The 15,212-nt window shown below is 38.2% G+C and overlaps 1 protein-coding gene across 10 annotated transcripts in view; it reads left to right on the top strand.

Moving 5' to 3' along the window:
* Positions 1-1,154: 1,154 nt before the first annotated feature.
* CSNK1G3 (casein kinase 1 gamma 3) overlaps positions 1,155-15,212 on the top strand; it is a 102,458-nt gene continuing 88,400 nt past the window's right edge. For all 10 annotated transcript variants that reach the window (XM_019728030.2, XM_019728028.2, XM_019728019.2 and 7 more), the window contains exon 1: positions 1,155-1,295. The gene's annotated coding sequence lies outside the window, so the exon portion shown is untranslated. The remainder of the gene's footprint in view (positions 1,296-15,212) is intronic.

The raw sequence follows: 15,212 nt of genomic DNA, 5'->3' as shown, positions 1-15,212 counted from the left end.
GTTTTTCTTCATGCAAATCTTAATGCCTGACTTTTGAACGGATTTTAGACATAATATTAATAACAATTTTTAAATAAAGTTTCAGAGTCCTCTACAATGTTTTCATGGTGGATCGATGTCTACAGAGATTTCCAAAGTGACGTATCTTCATCCCAATTAACCAACTGCAAGTGAGAGGAAGAATGCAATCTTCTGCCTTTCCTAGTACGTGATCGGAAAGGATCCGAAAGTGGAGTCAGAAAACATCGGTTCCAATTTGTGTTCTACAACCTGACGACTTGGGTGATGTTTGGCCTCTTGGAGCGCCAGGAGGTTCATTTGAACATCTGAGATAATAGCTACCACATTATATAGTTCAGAGGATTATCTGAACTCACAAGTGGAACCGCTGAACCCGATACAGCACTGGCGTTACAAAAAAGTGGGCGAATCCGAGCCAGTGATGTCATTCCCTTAGACCGACCCTAAAATTCTTGGGCACCTGGGCTGTGCTGGGCACACTCGGGAGAGCCTCGGCACAATGGCGCCCTCAGGCTCTTTGCTTACTCAAGCGGCGGAATTTTTAGTAGCTCTTTTGAACCATGTGAGCGTTTTCTTCCAGTCCCCTCCACAGACCTCGCCAAGCCTCTCCTCCCAAGGCCTCACTCGGAGAAACATAACCGTATCCACATTTACTCCACGTCCTCCCCCACGCACCACCCGTAAGGAAGTGAGGAGGAAAGAATGGCTTGGTCTTTATAGGCCTTGCCAGCCAATGAGCGTGCTGCCTTTCTTCCGGTCGGCGAGCCGACCAATCCGCGTAAGTCGGTGTAACCTTCGGCTTCTCTCGGCTCTCTTCGCTGATGCGGGCAGCGTGGGGGCCGCCGCCGCTACCGAGACGCTTTCCTTTTTTTATTTTTTTTCCATGTGTTCACTTCCGGGTCCAGCGTCGATCCGGATGCCCGAGGCAGTAGGATGTTTGACCTCCGGATAAGCGAGGCACCGCTGTGCATTCATTCCCGGCTGCATCGGTGGCGACAGCAGCGGCCCGGGCGGCGACTCTTCGGCCAGAGGCGGCGATAGGAGCCACCGGCAGCAGTGCAGGGACTGAGTCCGAGCCGAGCTGCGTTACCTCCCTCGCTCGTTCCTTCCCCCTACCTCGCTCGCTCCCTCCCTGCGTGGCTCGCTTTCCTTCTCCGGCCGCCGGCGGGTGTGATGTGCCGCCGCCGCTGCCGCCGCCGCCGCTGACTGACCGACCGGGGGGGGCGCCGCCCGCGTCCGGGACCGACCCAGCTGCTCGCGGCCGCGCCTCTGAGGTAAAGCCCCCTCCGCTTTGGCGTCCAGCCGGCCGGCCCCGGCCCGGCGGCAGCCTTTGGGTGGCCGCGGCTCCCTCCTTCCCGGGTGGGGCTGGGTGGGCTGGGGTGGCTGGGGTCCGGCGCTGAGTGGGGTGGGACGCGGCGGGGGCGGCGCCGCGGGCGGGGGCCTCCGGGGAGAGTGGGCGAGGACCCGGGCGGGTGGCGCGGCGGCGCGGGCGGGAGGGGGCCGCGGCCGGGGCTGAGGTTCGCCGAGGGCTCGGTGGGCAGGGAGGGGGCCGCGGGCTGCGGGCCGGGCTGGCTGCAGAAGTTGCCCGAGTGGTGCCGCGCGAGTGGGGACGGGAGGGAGGTGGGCGAGCTGGGAAAAGGCAGGGGCTTCTTTGGGGAGGGGTTTGAAGTCGGGAGTGCAGTCCCCAGCGCTCCTTGATGGTGTCCAGACAATTACCTTCGGAGTCGGGGTTCTGGGCAGGAGGGAGGACGGTGCTGGACTTCTGGAAGAAGGTGTCAGGGGCCAGCATTCATTTCAGGGGTAAACTTCCCGTTGGGGTGTTTAAGGCGGGGGAGGGGGGGCGGGGATTTACCTATTTGACAGAGCTTCTGACTTAGCTCGAAACTTAACCGAGGCATTAGTTGAGGTAACAAAATTTGATGGTTACTGTTAGGGTGCTGGTTTGTTTGTTTATCCCACATGCAGGGGAAGTAATATCCAGAAGCGTCGGTTCTCTGGGTCCACAGCCCCCACATATTTTTGCTGCGCGGTGGTGATGGAAAGGTGTGTGTTCTCGTGGGGTGGGGGAGTTAGGCCTGTGTTATGATCATTCCAGTTCTCCCAGGGAAGGAGGAAAAGTTAATGGGTGGGAGAGTGTGTCTGTGTGGGAGATGGCTACTGTTGCTACACTGTATGAATTAGTTTTAACTCTGTTGTAACGAGTACCAAGGCTGGTCAGTAATTGACCCCATTTTAACCTTTTGTTTCAGAACATCGACTTGAATTGGAAAATTGAAAACCTTCTGATTTTTTAATAAGTTAGAAAATAAGTCAGTATTTATTTCTTTTACTTTTGCAATTACTTCTTATGGTATGAATGACATTTGCCCACAGATGGTAAAAGAGATTGAACTATATCTAAGTTGGAATACTTTTTAAAATTAAAATAATGTTTAAAGCCACGTATATATTTTTGAAGAATGTGTGCTTTCCCTTTAAATAAGTAAATTGTGGAAGAAAATCACAAAAATTATAACAAGGATGATTTAGAATTAAAAAGATGCGAGGCCAGTTTAAGAAAACACTTTCCACCAAAAATCGGATTGGGTTTGTGACATTTTTCATAGCTTTTTTGGGGGAAAAAGGGGTGGAGAGATGTGCTTAGTGTATTTTATTATTCCCCAAATTTGCTTCAACTGTATTCTGAGCTAAGATAAATTATCTTCATATTTTATATATAAGCATTTATAGTTGCGCAAAAGATGAAAACTATCTGGGCATTGGGAGAAAGATGTTAGCAAATAAATTGTGTGGTTTTGACATAGATTCTTAGCAGAGTGTATAGGCACTTTTGCTTTCAGGGACCTTGCATTTCTGGGTATGCATCAGCTATAAGTAGTTCTTATTAGAATGTGGGACAGAAAAGATTAATTTTAATATTGATATGTATGAGATTTTGGGGGGAGATCTTGGAAAATGATTATCTTTGCTGATGATTTATTGTGCTCATTGACCTCTTCTGCATTCATCAACTTAAAAATTAATGCATTATGTAATTATTGACATTTTCATCATTAGATTTACATTAACTATCAACAAAATCTTCAAAACATGACAGTCATTTATTCCTTCAAATAAAAGGACTGGAATTAGAATCAAGGATAATTTAATTCAACTCGGACCCTTATAATGTGCAAGAGACCTTTACTTAGTGGTGAGGATGGAAGAGTGGGTAGTGAGACTCAGTAGCTCCCTTCAAGGGAAAAGTAGACTTGCACAGAAATAATTGCAACATAACACTCCTTGTGGGCTTTATTAGAGATGCATGGAAGCATGCTGTGTGTGTGTGTGTGTGTGTGTGTAACTAATTTTTGACTGGGGAATTATGAATGAGTTTTGAGCTGGTAACACTCCATTTGGGCCTTAAAATATTTTGATGGGCAAAATGGGCTGTGTGTGGGGGGGTTGGGGGTGTGTGGGGTGGGTAGCTTTCTAGGTGAAGAGAACAACCTCAGCACAGGCATGTGGGTTGGGTATTATGGGGCCTGTTGAACTGGACATAAGGCTGCTGTGCCAGGAGGTCTTAGTGGGACAGGAAGCTATGCAAGTAGGTGGAGATCAGGCTAGGGAAGTCCAGAATGTCTTGTATTTAAAAATGAGTCAGTTTGAGGTATAAAGGTCTAAGTGTATAGATTCGATGCTGATAGGGAGTCGGTAGGCAAATAAGGATAGTAAGTTGAAGGAAATAAATTAGAATAGTTACCTTGCTATCATTCGTGCTGATGGAAGAAAGCAGGAAAGCATAAAATCTGAAAGAGCTCATACATGGCTTTGTCATGTTTCTTTGCTTGCATTTGTACATGGGTGTGTCTGGTAATCTGGTACGTTAAATAAATGCAGACTGTAAAAATGTGACTCAGTAATAAATGGAAGTCTCTCCATGTACTTTTCTGTGTCCCCTCTGTAAACCCTCCCCATGCTGGGACTAGATCGTTATTCTGGTGTAGTTTATTGGTTCAGAGTTTTTCCAGAATGGAACAGGTGGTTGTTTAGTTTCAAAGGACTTCAAAAGGATGTATCACACTAAATGGAGGGAATGCTGAAATATTAAATAACAAAACAAAATAACAGTTTATTGGATAGTTATATTATTGTTAATATGTTCTGAAGGTGAGATTTGCTATGGATAAAGTGAAATGTAAGGAATCTACATACAAAGAGAATTGACTATAACAGGGGGGTGATAAAATGAGAAACTTCCACAGTTCTGGATAAGTATGTATAAGACTTTTAGTCATCCTAAATACTAGATCACCCTAAAATAATTTAACCCCAGACTTATTCATTGTCAAAGGCTTGCTTAGAAAAATATCACCCTCACAACACCAGTGTTTAAATCCAGGTAGGATCATATTACAGGGAAGATTGTTTGATGGTTTTTACTATTTCCCTTAGTCTTCATAAAGGACTTACATTATAACTTAATTTGTGTTATCTTGAACTTCCCAATGACAGCAATACCTGTTACAATTTATTAAGTGGCTACTACAGGGACCACAAAAGCTACTGTTCAGACAACTCTGTGAATTAGGTGGTATGTATAACCCCTCGCTTTTGACCATAGGAAACAGTCTTCCAGAGTTTAAGCAACATGTTTAAGATCTTGGAAGTAGCGCAGTACATATTTAAATCAGGTGGTTTTTTTTTGTTTTTTTTTTAATTTCAAAGTCTGAAACCACTAGTGATCTGTTTTTCTAATCTTCATCTTTCCTTTTTGTCCTTTCTCAAGCAATTACACACTTAGTGGTATTGATTAGTGTTGTTAGTATGTGTCTAGGTGTTGGTATTTCAAGATATAATTTCTTTGGAAATAGCAGTTTTGGGGTATCTGTAGTTCTCTAATTGTAGACATTCTATAGGAGCAGGAGGCAGTGTGGTTCTAGTAACTTAAGCTATTTTAGAGTATCACTTTTGCTCTGATCTGTAGGACAGAACCATACTTGGGATTCTTAATGTGGAGAAATCCAGTGTGTATTATCCATTTATATAAAGAAACTTTGGAGAGCTTCTGAACTACTCAGAAAATGTGGAATGAGCGAGGTATGTGGGCACAGATAAGTTTTAGAGACATAGTGGAGGCTGCTTGTTAGCCAAGTTTTTTCCAAATCCTTTCTCAAAGCTGAGATTTAGAAACTATAAATGTTTGAGTTTCCTTCTATTGTGGGACCTAAGGAAAGTGTGTAGTGATTTGTTCTTAAACTATTGTAAGTGATTGGCTATATTATCTGCTCATCATCTTACTTATCAGAAAGAATTCTTAACAATGAACTTGAAGTTCATTGTTATGTATTTGGCAGATAAGATGCTACACATTTTGGTTATTTTCTGTACTAATAACACATCACATAATTAATGAAAATCGATAACTAAGTTATATCCACGTATGGCCAAATCATCTCCACATTTTTCATAGTTTTCACTGGAATTAGGTGAAATCTCATGATATTCTTTTTCTTGAACACAAACTTCTAATGCTTTTTTCTTTAGGGAGGTAATGCCAGCCTTTTAGCTGTATTCAGATTTATTACATTGATATAACTGATTTGTGTTGAACTGCTTTCTTTAGCTTTGAGGGCATTGTTGTGTCTGGTGGTGTAACCATCTCAAGAACAACTCAGCAACACACACCAACACACACACACACACACCACACACACACACACAAAACAATACATGTTTAAAACAAACAAAAAAAGGAGTTACTATGCGATTATGCCCTTCATCCAGATTGATAAGATTCATAAAAAGTGCCAAGGTGTGATGCCCGGCATATAGTAGGCACTGTGTGAATCATAGAAGCAAACTCGGAAGTTGCTGATACTATGACTTGTTACAGGGTTGATTGGTTGGTAGAATAAGCAGACTTTTAGGAATAGCCTTTTACAGATGGATCACTTAACTCACCTCTACTCAACCCACTCAAAAAATTAAAGGATGCTCTTCATTCATTTACTGCTTGATGCGCATGCTACGTCACTGAATGGCATCCTACTACTCGGTAGTTGGTTCTTGAACTTTTGTTCCGGCCAGTTATTGTGTACTTATGAAGAATCGTGTGTTTGTATTCAACCAGTTGTTAATGGCAGTTGTACTTGGTGTTGTAATTACATAGTTTAATGAAACATTATTCGGTGAACTGTGAAGGCAAAAAGACGTTTATATGAGAACCAGGGGCTACTCTGAAAACACCTGAGTTGCTAAAATTAATAATTGAAATAGGAATAAGTGAAATAACTTTAAATGGTTAGGAGAAAAACTCCTAAAAATCTAAAAAAGATTCTGCAATAAGATTGTTTTTAAGTGAGATGCCTTTCTGTGTTTAAGAAACAGGTATTGGGAATCACAGGTGATGTACTTACTATGGGTGTGGTTTTTAGAAAAAGATAAAATAGAATTATAATCCATAGACCCATACTTAAATGGCCTTGTGTTAAAAAATTGCCTTATGAATGTACGTTTTTATGTTTTAGTTACAATAAAATGTTGGTATATATATATTTTTGTGATTCCCTTTTATAACTAACTTGAGCTGTTGGTTAATATAAATATATTAAAGAGAAATATATTAAAGAGAGTTTCTGCTTCTAAAATATCACCTAGTTTATACTCTTTCTTAGAGATTTATTTAATAGCACCCTCTGTTAAAAAAGAAGTAAATCTTGATATTCCTGACCCTATAGTCATTCATACCTTAGGGTGGATTGTTTAAATATTTAGTCACGTGATCAATCTATGGTTCTCACATATTTCCTGATACGGTCCCTCATCTGATTTCATATGCTACCTTCCAGCTTTTATATAGCATCAGGGTTGGAGAGGAGCCTTTTTATAATTCCAGCATCCCCTCAACCTGAGTAGGGACTGCTGGAGTAGGAAATGGTCCCTTGAAGAGGAAATGCCATACCCTGGATGAGTGCCAGGGGCGCTTGTGCTTGTGGCAAAGCATGCTGGTCTAACAACTTACGGTAGCTACCCTCTTTGTCTTACATGGCTCGGCCATGTGGAAAGGAGAACATTTAGCTATAGGAGAAGGAAACCCAGGTTGGGGAAGGAAAGGTAGGTGGGATGTACTACTTATGAAAATCTATAGCTAAGTTATATCCACAGTACAATGCCTGAAATAGAGTATCTACTGAAGTGGCACACTGAAATACGGAGGTAGGGCTAGTTTTTCAGAGCGTTGGTCTGCTTCTCTGTGATTTTCTTGGCTCTCCTCTTCTCTCTGTGTTGGATTCATCCTCAGGCTGATAGCAAGATCACATCTAGACATGCAGTGGCCAGGAAATCTTTTGCACAAGCCTACCAGCATACTTTTCCCTTCATGTTTTATTGACCAGAATTAGGTCATATGCACTTCCTAATTGGGTATGACAAGGGGAAATGGGTTATCATGGTTGGTTTTTACTAATCAGGTTATATCCCCTGCAATTGGGGATGGCGACACATTTCCCTGACTTACATGGTGGAGGGAGGATATTTAAAAAATAGTGGGAAGGAAGAACATGGGGGAAATGGATGTTTGAGAGACAATCAATAGTGACCACTACATCTACTTGTTTTGAGAATTAAAATAAATAATGCATATAAGTGCACTTTGAACTTTAAAAGCATTGTGCAGATGTAACAGATGAAAGATTAGAAAGCTGCTTCTATGTTACTATCTTAAATATGCCCAGGTATGAATATTTTAGGAGCTAAAATCATTGCTAATTTTTTTGACTGAGCTTGAATCAATAAAATCTGTTTTTTAAGTTTTAAGGTTATACATTTTTTCCATGGAACTCATAAAGCTATTTTAACTTTAAATTAAAAATTTGTATTTGTAAATTTATTTTAAATTTTTTCTGAGTTGCTGCTTGCCCACCCTCCTTGCCAAAATCTGATTTTTGATCTCATCAGGTTTCTTTATTCGTCATACCTAGAGCTGAATAAGTGCATGAGGAAATGGGAGTTTGTCAGTCAGAGTAAGGGTTTATATTGAATCATGGAATCCCAATGAGATAGGAAAGGAAGGTTTTTACACATCTTGAGAGTAGCAGAATGAATGAATGAATGAATAAAAATTGAAAAATGGTGGGAGAATGGGGAGGCAGGGAATCACGGAATTTTAGAATTGAAATGAATCGTAGGAAGGTTGGGTGAAATGCTCAAGTGACACACGGGGTTGCTAGATGTCTCTTATCCTAATTGAGAGTGGTTCTCTTTCTGACCCAGAGGTGGGGAGGCCTTGAAAATGTATCATTTACTTTTCAGTTTTGCTCAGGATCATGTATTAGTTTTTTCAAATTGCTCAGCCATATACCTTTAGTACAGAGATCTGTGTTCTCAGGCTATGGCAAATTGTAGCTAGATGGTTTGTTTATTTTTTTAAGTAAAACAAGTAAACAGACAGATCTTTTAATTTTCCCTCAAGCAGTCAACAACAACAACAACAACAACACACACACAGAGTAACCTCAAACCTGGCTTGCTTAAATGAAAATGCAGAAGCAGGGTGAGGGCTTGGGACAATTTATATGTTTTTATTTTCATGAAAGTTGTTGTCTTAAAGATTTCTCTGCTTTCAGTGTATGTGAAAGAGTAGATATATATTTGTGTGTGCGTGTATACACACATATGGAGATACATGTACAGAATATACAGAATTAATTATTGTAATTCTTGTCATTGTTATTGTAAATATACAGAATAAATCCATTTATCCCCTGGAAGGATATTTATGTTAATGACAGTTATTTGTAAATAGTGAGATTTGGGATGATTTTCGTTTTCACACTTTTTGTACTTCTTTTTATCGTTGAGATTTTCAGCTATGATTATGTATTATTTCTACTATCAGAAAAAATAGTAAATCTGTGTTTTTTGAGGGTGGAAAATGGAATCCTGGGGTGGGTGGAATGTTTTCTACTAACTTAGATTTTAACATATAATTCTGCTTTCATATATATTACCTTGAATAAAGTGTGCCAATACTTTATTCTTATTTTTAAAATTGGACTTAGTAAAATTACTTTAAAATTTAAAGTTGAAATTGGCCATAGGATACCTTTTGATACAAGTGTACTTTATAAAAATAGTGGAGTTCTGAGTATTTTGTAATTATTATCTATGTTTTAAAACTTGTTTGTTTTTGACTTGAGGTAGTATACTTGCAGTGTATTCGAGTATGATATAATAGAGTCAAAGTTATAGTCAGAGTTTCCTTTTAGTGAAAAGGGAAGTGAGAATGGTTTTTTCCCTTACACCCAGTCTGTGTCTTGTTTACTTTTTATTTCTGTGAAATACTTATTTTATATTTTAGCAATGAATACTTTCAAGTGGTGGGCAAAAATAGTAGGTAATTTAATAAGGAGAGAAGAGAGAAAATTCCCCGTATTCCACTAGTTTTATGCTGTGCAAATACATGGCTACAAGGCCTTTTAATAAAATCCTAACTTGGCATGCAAAAATAGCCTAGTGTTTTGGAGGTGAAACTAGTAGGTACCTGTTGTTGCTGACATGTAAAAAAAATGGGTATTTGTAGATGCATATTTTTATAATACATTATTTTTTTTGTTGTTACAGGGATCTGAAAACAATGTGAACAAAAAAGAAAAGTGTAAATCTTAAAGATATGGAATCTTGTAATACCAATTTTCATTTAAAATATAGTAGATTATTTATTGAGATCTTTTTCTATCGTATGAGTGTCAGAGCATATTGTGGCTAATTTTTAAATATATTTCAGATTCTGAAAATATGTATAGTTAACAAAATATCAAAATGTAATCAGCTCTCAAAATGTAATCAGCTCTTTAAAATCATTCTTTTGAATATTTTCTGCTGATCTGTTGAAAGTGGACAAATGGACTGTATATTGTATGCTTATTGTATGCTCTGCTTTTTATCTAAATACCCTACTAATGAATGCTGTCTTTTGAAGACTAAAAACTAAAATCCTGAGCGTTGGGAATGAGATAATTAAATAAGCTAAAATAAATTTTGCTATATACACTTGTTTAAAATTTTCCAGCTGAAAATTAGTAACTTTTTTCCTGTGACAGAGTAAATGAGAAGAAAAATGGACAATTTAAAAGATAGTCCTCATCTCATGGTCATTGCTGTAGGGGCTGCGATGCTACCACTTACCAAAAGTAAGAGAAAGGGGTTTGTGGAGAAGGCAGCATCTGCCAGGGTTCTCAGCCCTTACTTCATATTAGCATTTTCTGGGGAGCTTAAAAAAAAGATGGCTATTGGGACCCTACCGATGCTAATTTATGTTTGAATCTGAGGATGGGGTCAGGGCACTGATATATTTTAGGATTTTCACAGGTGATTCCATGCTTGAAAAGAACTGATTTCTTCTTTATACACATCTGTTAGCACACTTTTTAAAAATGACTTTCTTTTATTTTCATGTTCTTTTTAATCAGTGGGGTTGTGAAAATGAGGCAAGACATGCCTAAAAAATATTTGCAAGATCAGGTTAATAAAGTGATTTCTCTTCATAGTTTCATACGCAGAATCCTTAGTGAGGTCACAATAGTCATTGCTCATTAACAATTTTTGATAAGCATAGCACCAAAATTAGAGGATTTTTTTGATGTTTGGAAAATTTTTTAAAGGGAAATTTATCAAGAATAAATTATGGCATCAGTTTGGATGACCCTGGAAATCTTATAAGAAACTTAAATGATAAAAATAATCATATTTTTAAAGTTATTGTAAGTAATAAGATAAGAATTATTGCTAATCAAACATTTTTAGGTTTAGGTAATATTTGTCATATTTACAATATCACTGAAGTGTATTTTTCATGGAACATGAGGACAGAAGGGACCCTAATGATTTTTTTCATATAAGTGCACTTCTACCGCTTTATTTTCTTTTATACCATTGTTGACAAGGAACTATCTCTGTTTTCCCCCTCAGTGGAAATAGTTTACTTCAGTTATAGTATATAATGTACATAGTAGTTTGTATGTGTTGTACATAGTGAATGTTGCCATGTAAATGCACTGCTACTACTAGGGTTTTATAGTTACTCTATCTTGTCATTCATGCAAATCAGGGTCTTTTTTTCTGACTCATAGGGTGCTGCTTCATAGGTCAGGAGCACCCTTATTTGTTATAGCATTTTTCTTGGGGCAAAATCAGAGCAAGCCAGTTTATGACTAGTTCAATATATTAAATTTTATTCAATGAACATTTTTTGCATGGTGGCAAAATTGAATTTACCAGTTCTATAAATTTTAAGGGTTAGATTTCTGCAAACTGCCTTGGTCCATTTTGTGGTAGAGAAATTTAAGAGTGGTTAGTGTATAGAGGACATGTTATGTATGAACCTATGGAAGACTTTCAGAATTATTTTGCATTCACCAAAACACCACAGTGAAATCAGCGCAGGATAAAGAGGTGACCAGGAACCCTTGGCACGTACATCTAGTAATGGAGTAATGGGGACGGTTTCATAGGACCATCCGTCTTTATCAAACGATTCTAACGTCGAAATTGCTCTGAAAACTAAACGTTTTTCTTTTATGTTTGGCACATGTTAACTTTTTTTCAGGAAAGCTGTTGTGAACTGTTGTGCTTTATTTTATGTATTTGTAGGTTTCACTGTAGAAATAGTACATGTTTGATAACAGTGAGTTGTCCCAGACGTCTGCGTGCCATCTCTGCCTTCCTTAGGGGCGTCACAAAATACATGGTGTATGCACATTGTGTCTCCTGTCAAAAACCCCCTAAAATTCTGAATTCCGAAACATGTTGGTGGTAATAAGTTTGGAAAAAGGAACTGTGGAATACATGAATTTGCTTCTACCGCTTGTTTCTTGATGGCAGCTGCTCAGCATCTTACTGCTCCAAGGTGGAGTTTCAGTAAAAGGCTGGTAAATTTATTTTCCTTTGTCCCCCTTGTAAATATATAATACCAAGAGGCACTTTATTTTAATCTGTGTTTGTTTCTTTAGTAGTTGTTGAAAGCTTTTCTGGTTTTTGACATGAAGTTCAAGTGCTGGTCCTGGGGAGTCCTACTGGGGTCCTGGAAGCTTTGTATAATTAGGATACTTGAAATGGAGAATGCTTTGGGTAACTTTGGGATAGCTTCTTTAGTACTTGGGATTATATAATTTCACCTCTGTACATGGTAATTTCATGCCAGAGCACCTGCAGGCTGCCCTCTTTTTACATATCTGGCTTCCTTTTTCATAACAGAAAAGAAGCAGGGGTGTGGCTCAGTGCCTCTGTTTTAGCTTCCTGAAACTTCCTTAATTTGTTTTTAAGACTTCACTGCACAAATCTTTATACCAACTTCACCCCCTCCATCCTGTTTTTATTTTCTCTTTTTTTTAATTCCCATTCCCCATCCCACATAATATTCCTCAACAAGAGAAGTTCATAATTATGGTATTCTGTAATGGAAAAATGTCCTGCTTGCTAAAAAGGTGACAAATAAATCTGAATATTCTGGTATTTCCCTTAAGAGGACTTTATGTAGGGGAGTGATTATTGTATTATTTGTGCAGGGATAGTGTTATGTGTATGTGGTCTCTGCTTTCTTACCATCCTTAAACACTGAAGGGAAATGGGATGGTGAGCCCCATGCTGCATGCTTTTAATTAATCTGTGTTTTTGAGTTCACCAATTACCAGGCAGTTTAAGGTATTGATCCTAATGGGAGATTTAGAATTTACATGGTTAGGTTATGTACACTTGCTGTATGCTCTGAAAATGCTGTAATTCTCTTGCAGTCTGTATCACACTCTATATTATTGTTTGTTATATGATGTCAGGGATTGTGATTGTTTTGTTTGCCATTTGTAGTTTCTGTGTTTGGCACATAATAGGCCTCGAATGATTACTTCTTTCTTCAATGAGTGGACTAATCATTTTATCTTCTTTTATCAGGGAGAATTTTAACATGTAACAACCTTGATTAAATGCCTCCGGAGGCACCATACTCATCCCAAACCAGTTTAGTTTGCATCATCACAATTGTATGAGACAAAACACAAGTAGGCCCTAATTTAAATAAAATAATAAACACAGCATCTAGCAGTTACTTAGGCTTAAAAGTAAAGAAATAATTATAGAAAGTTTGTTTTGTAAATGGCAGAAGTTGGAATTAAATGCATTTATGGGCTAGGCAGAAACTTTAGTTAAAGGAAATATCCCAGTTTTTGAGCATTTCAGTTAATTATGATTTTGTTGTAAGACATTTTTTATATTAAACAGTTCTTTTTTCTGTTTTTAAAGTTTCACAAACTAAAAATCAAGATGCAAAACAATCCCATCACCCCTAAGTATTCCCTCGTGCTGCCTCTTTATAGTCAACTCCTTCTGTTATTCCCAGCCCTTAGCCACCACGGATCTGTTTATAATGTTGGCTTTTCCAGAATATCATATAAATTGAATCACGTGGTATGTAGCCTTTTGAATCTAGTTTCTGCTTCGCAGAATGCACTTGAAATTTAGCCATGTTATACTGTTTATCTGTTACTTTTTGCTGCTGAGCAGTATTCTATGTGGGTGTACCTCAGTATGTTTATCCATTCACCAGTTGAAGTACTTGTTTCCAGTTTTTGGCGATTATGAATAAAGCTGCCACAAACATTTGTGTACAGTTTGTGTGTGTGTGTGTGTGTGTGTGTGTGTGTGTGTGTGTGTGTGTGGTGAATCTAAGTGTTAGTTTCTCTTGGTTAAGTTTCTAGGATTGAAATTGTTGGGTCAGATGGCAAGTGTATGTTTAATTTTATAAGAAACTACTAAACTGTTTTCCAAAGCAGCTGTACCATTTTGCATTCCTGCCAGCAATATAGAAGAGTTTCAGTAATAAGCAATTCCTAAAATTTAAATTGGCTGTATTGAATGACTTTTTTTTAGTAATTAGTTTTTTAGCTTGATTGCATATCAGAATATCATGACAATGACATTAATTCTGAACATGTTTTTATTGCTGGAAATCTGTCACATAGAAAGATTTAGGGGAACCTCACTTTTCAGTGAATTCAGTCTTCAGAATGCTATATGGAACTGTGCTGTCTTGCTCAGGTAACGCAACCCTGATATGTAAAAAATATAAAGGGGTGGTGGTGGCCTTTAAACCTGGTGTTCAATTTGGGGGTTAAAGAATGATTGTCCTGGTTTAGACTGGGCAGAAGGAAATCCTTCCTGTGGAGAAGTGGTTGTACTTTCAGCTTGTTTCTGTGACCTGTTTCATGTTTCATTTTAGAATTTTGTGGAAGTTAACTTGGTTATTTATGATTTACTGTTAGTTACACTGTTAAGTCGTTTCTGTGATGAGAGCGGACAATATTAGCTTCATAATCAAAATTCTCAGATGTTAATACCCCTGAATGAACCTTTTAAATTTGTGACCTTTGCCTACACTAGACTTTACTTGTAATTATTGATTTTTATAACTTAGGAAATTAGTACTGTAGTGAAGAAGAAAGAATGTAACTTTTGTATAAACAATGTTGACTTTTCTGAGGTACATTCTCATTTATCTGCATTATCAGGGAGTGACCTGTTAGATAAATTAGAAGATTGAATTCATACTAAAATAGTTTAGTTTAATTTTTTGTACATGATAAACTTTATAAAGTAGTATTGTTTTATTTATTTTCTAAACATACTCAGTTCTTTTCTTGCTGATTTAGGGCTGTCATGTTGAACATCAGTTATAAAGTGTGCTGTTATACAGAGATGTCGTGAATTTATTGAGGTGTATGAGATTTTTCGCCTTCCCTGTTGTGTCATATTTCTACTACTGACCTCAATTTTTCCATTTTAAGTTTGATTTCTAGTGTAAACTTACTAGAATTATTTTAAAATTAAAGTGGAGTTTAGGGGCTCTTATTGTTTAATGAACAGAAGATGCATTTTGTGACCTCCTTTAGTAAGTTATTTTCTTCTGGTTCATAGCTGTGTCTTGGAGAGTTGAAATTACAGTATTAATGAACTTTGATTTGTGAGGTGTTAGTTATTCTACTTCTTGTATTATGTCTTCAAGCTATACGTTGCTTGCCTGCCCATACTTTTTCCTTTCCTCTTTTACTTGAAAAACAGATGATGATCATATACGTCACCTCTCCTAAACTTCCGAGAAGTAGTTCATTTATTTACTTACTTATTTATTCAGCAAACTTTTAACCAATATTTCTTGTGTG

The sequence above is a fragment of the Rhinolophus sinicus genome, linkage group LG03, assembly GCF_036562045.2.
Source record: "Rhinolophus sinicus isolate RSC01 linkage group LG03, ASM3656204v1, whole genome shotgun sequence".
Taxonomy (NCBI): domain Eukaryota; kingdom Metazoa; phylum Chordata; class Mammalia; order Chiroptera; family Rhinolophidae; genus Rhinolophus; species Rhinolophus sinicus.
Note: the sequence above shows the minus strand (reverse complement) of the source record. Positions and strands in the feature narration are given on the sequence as shown.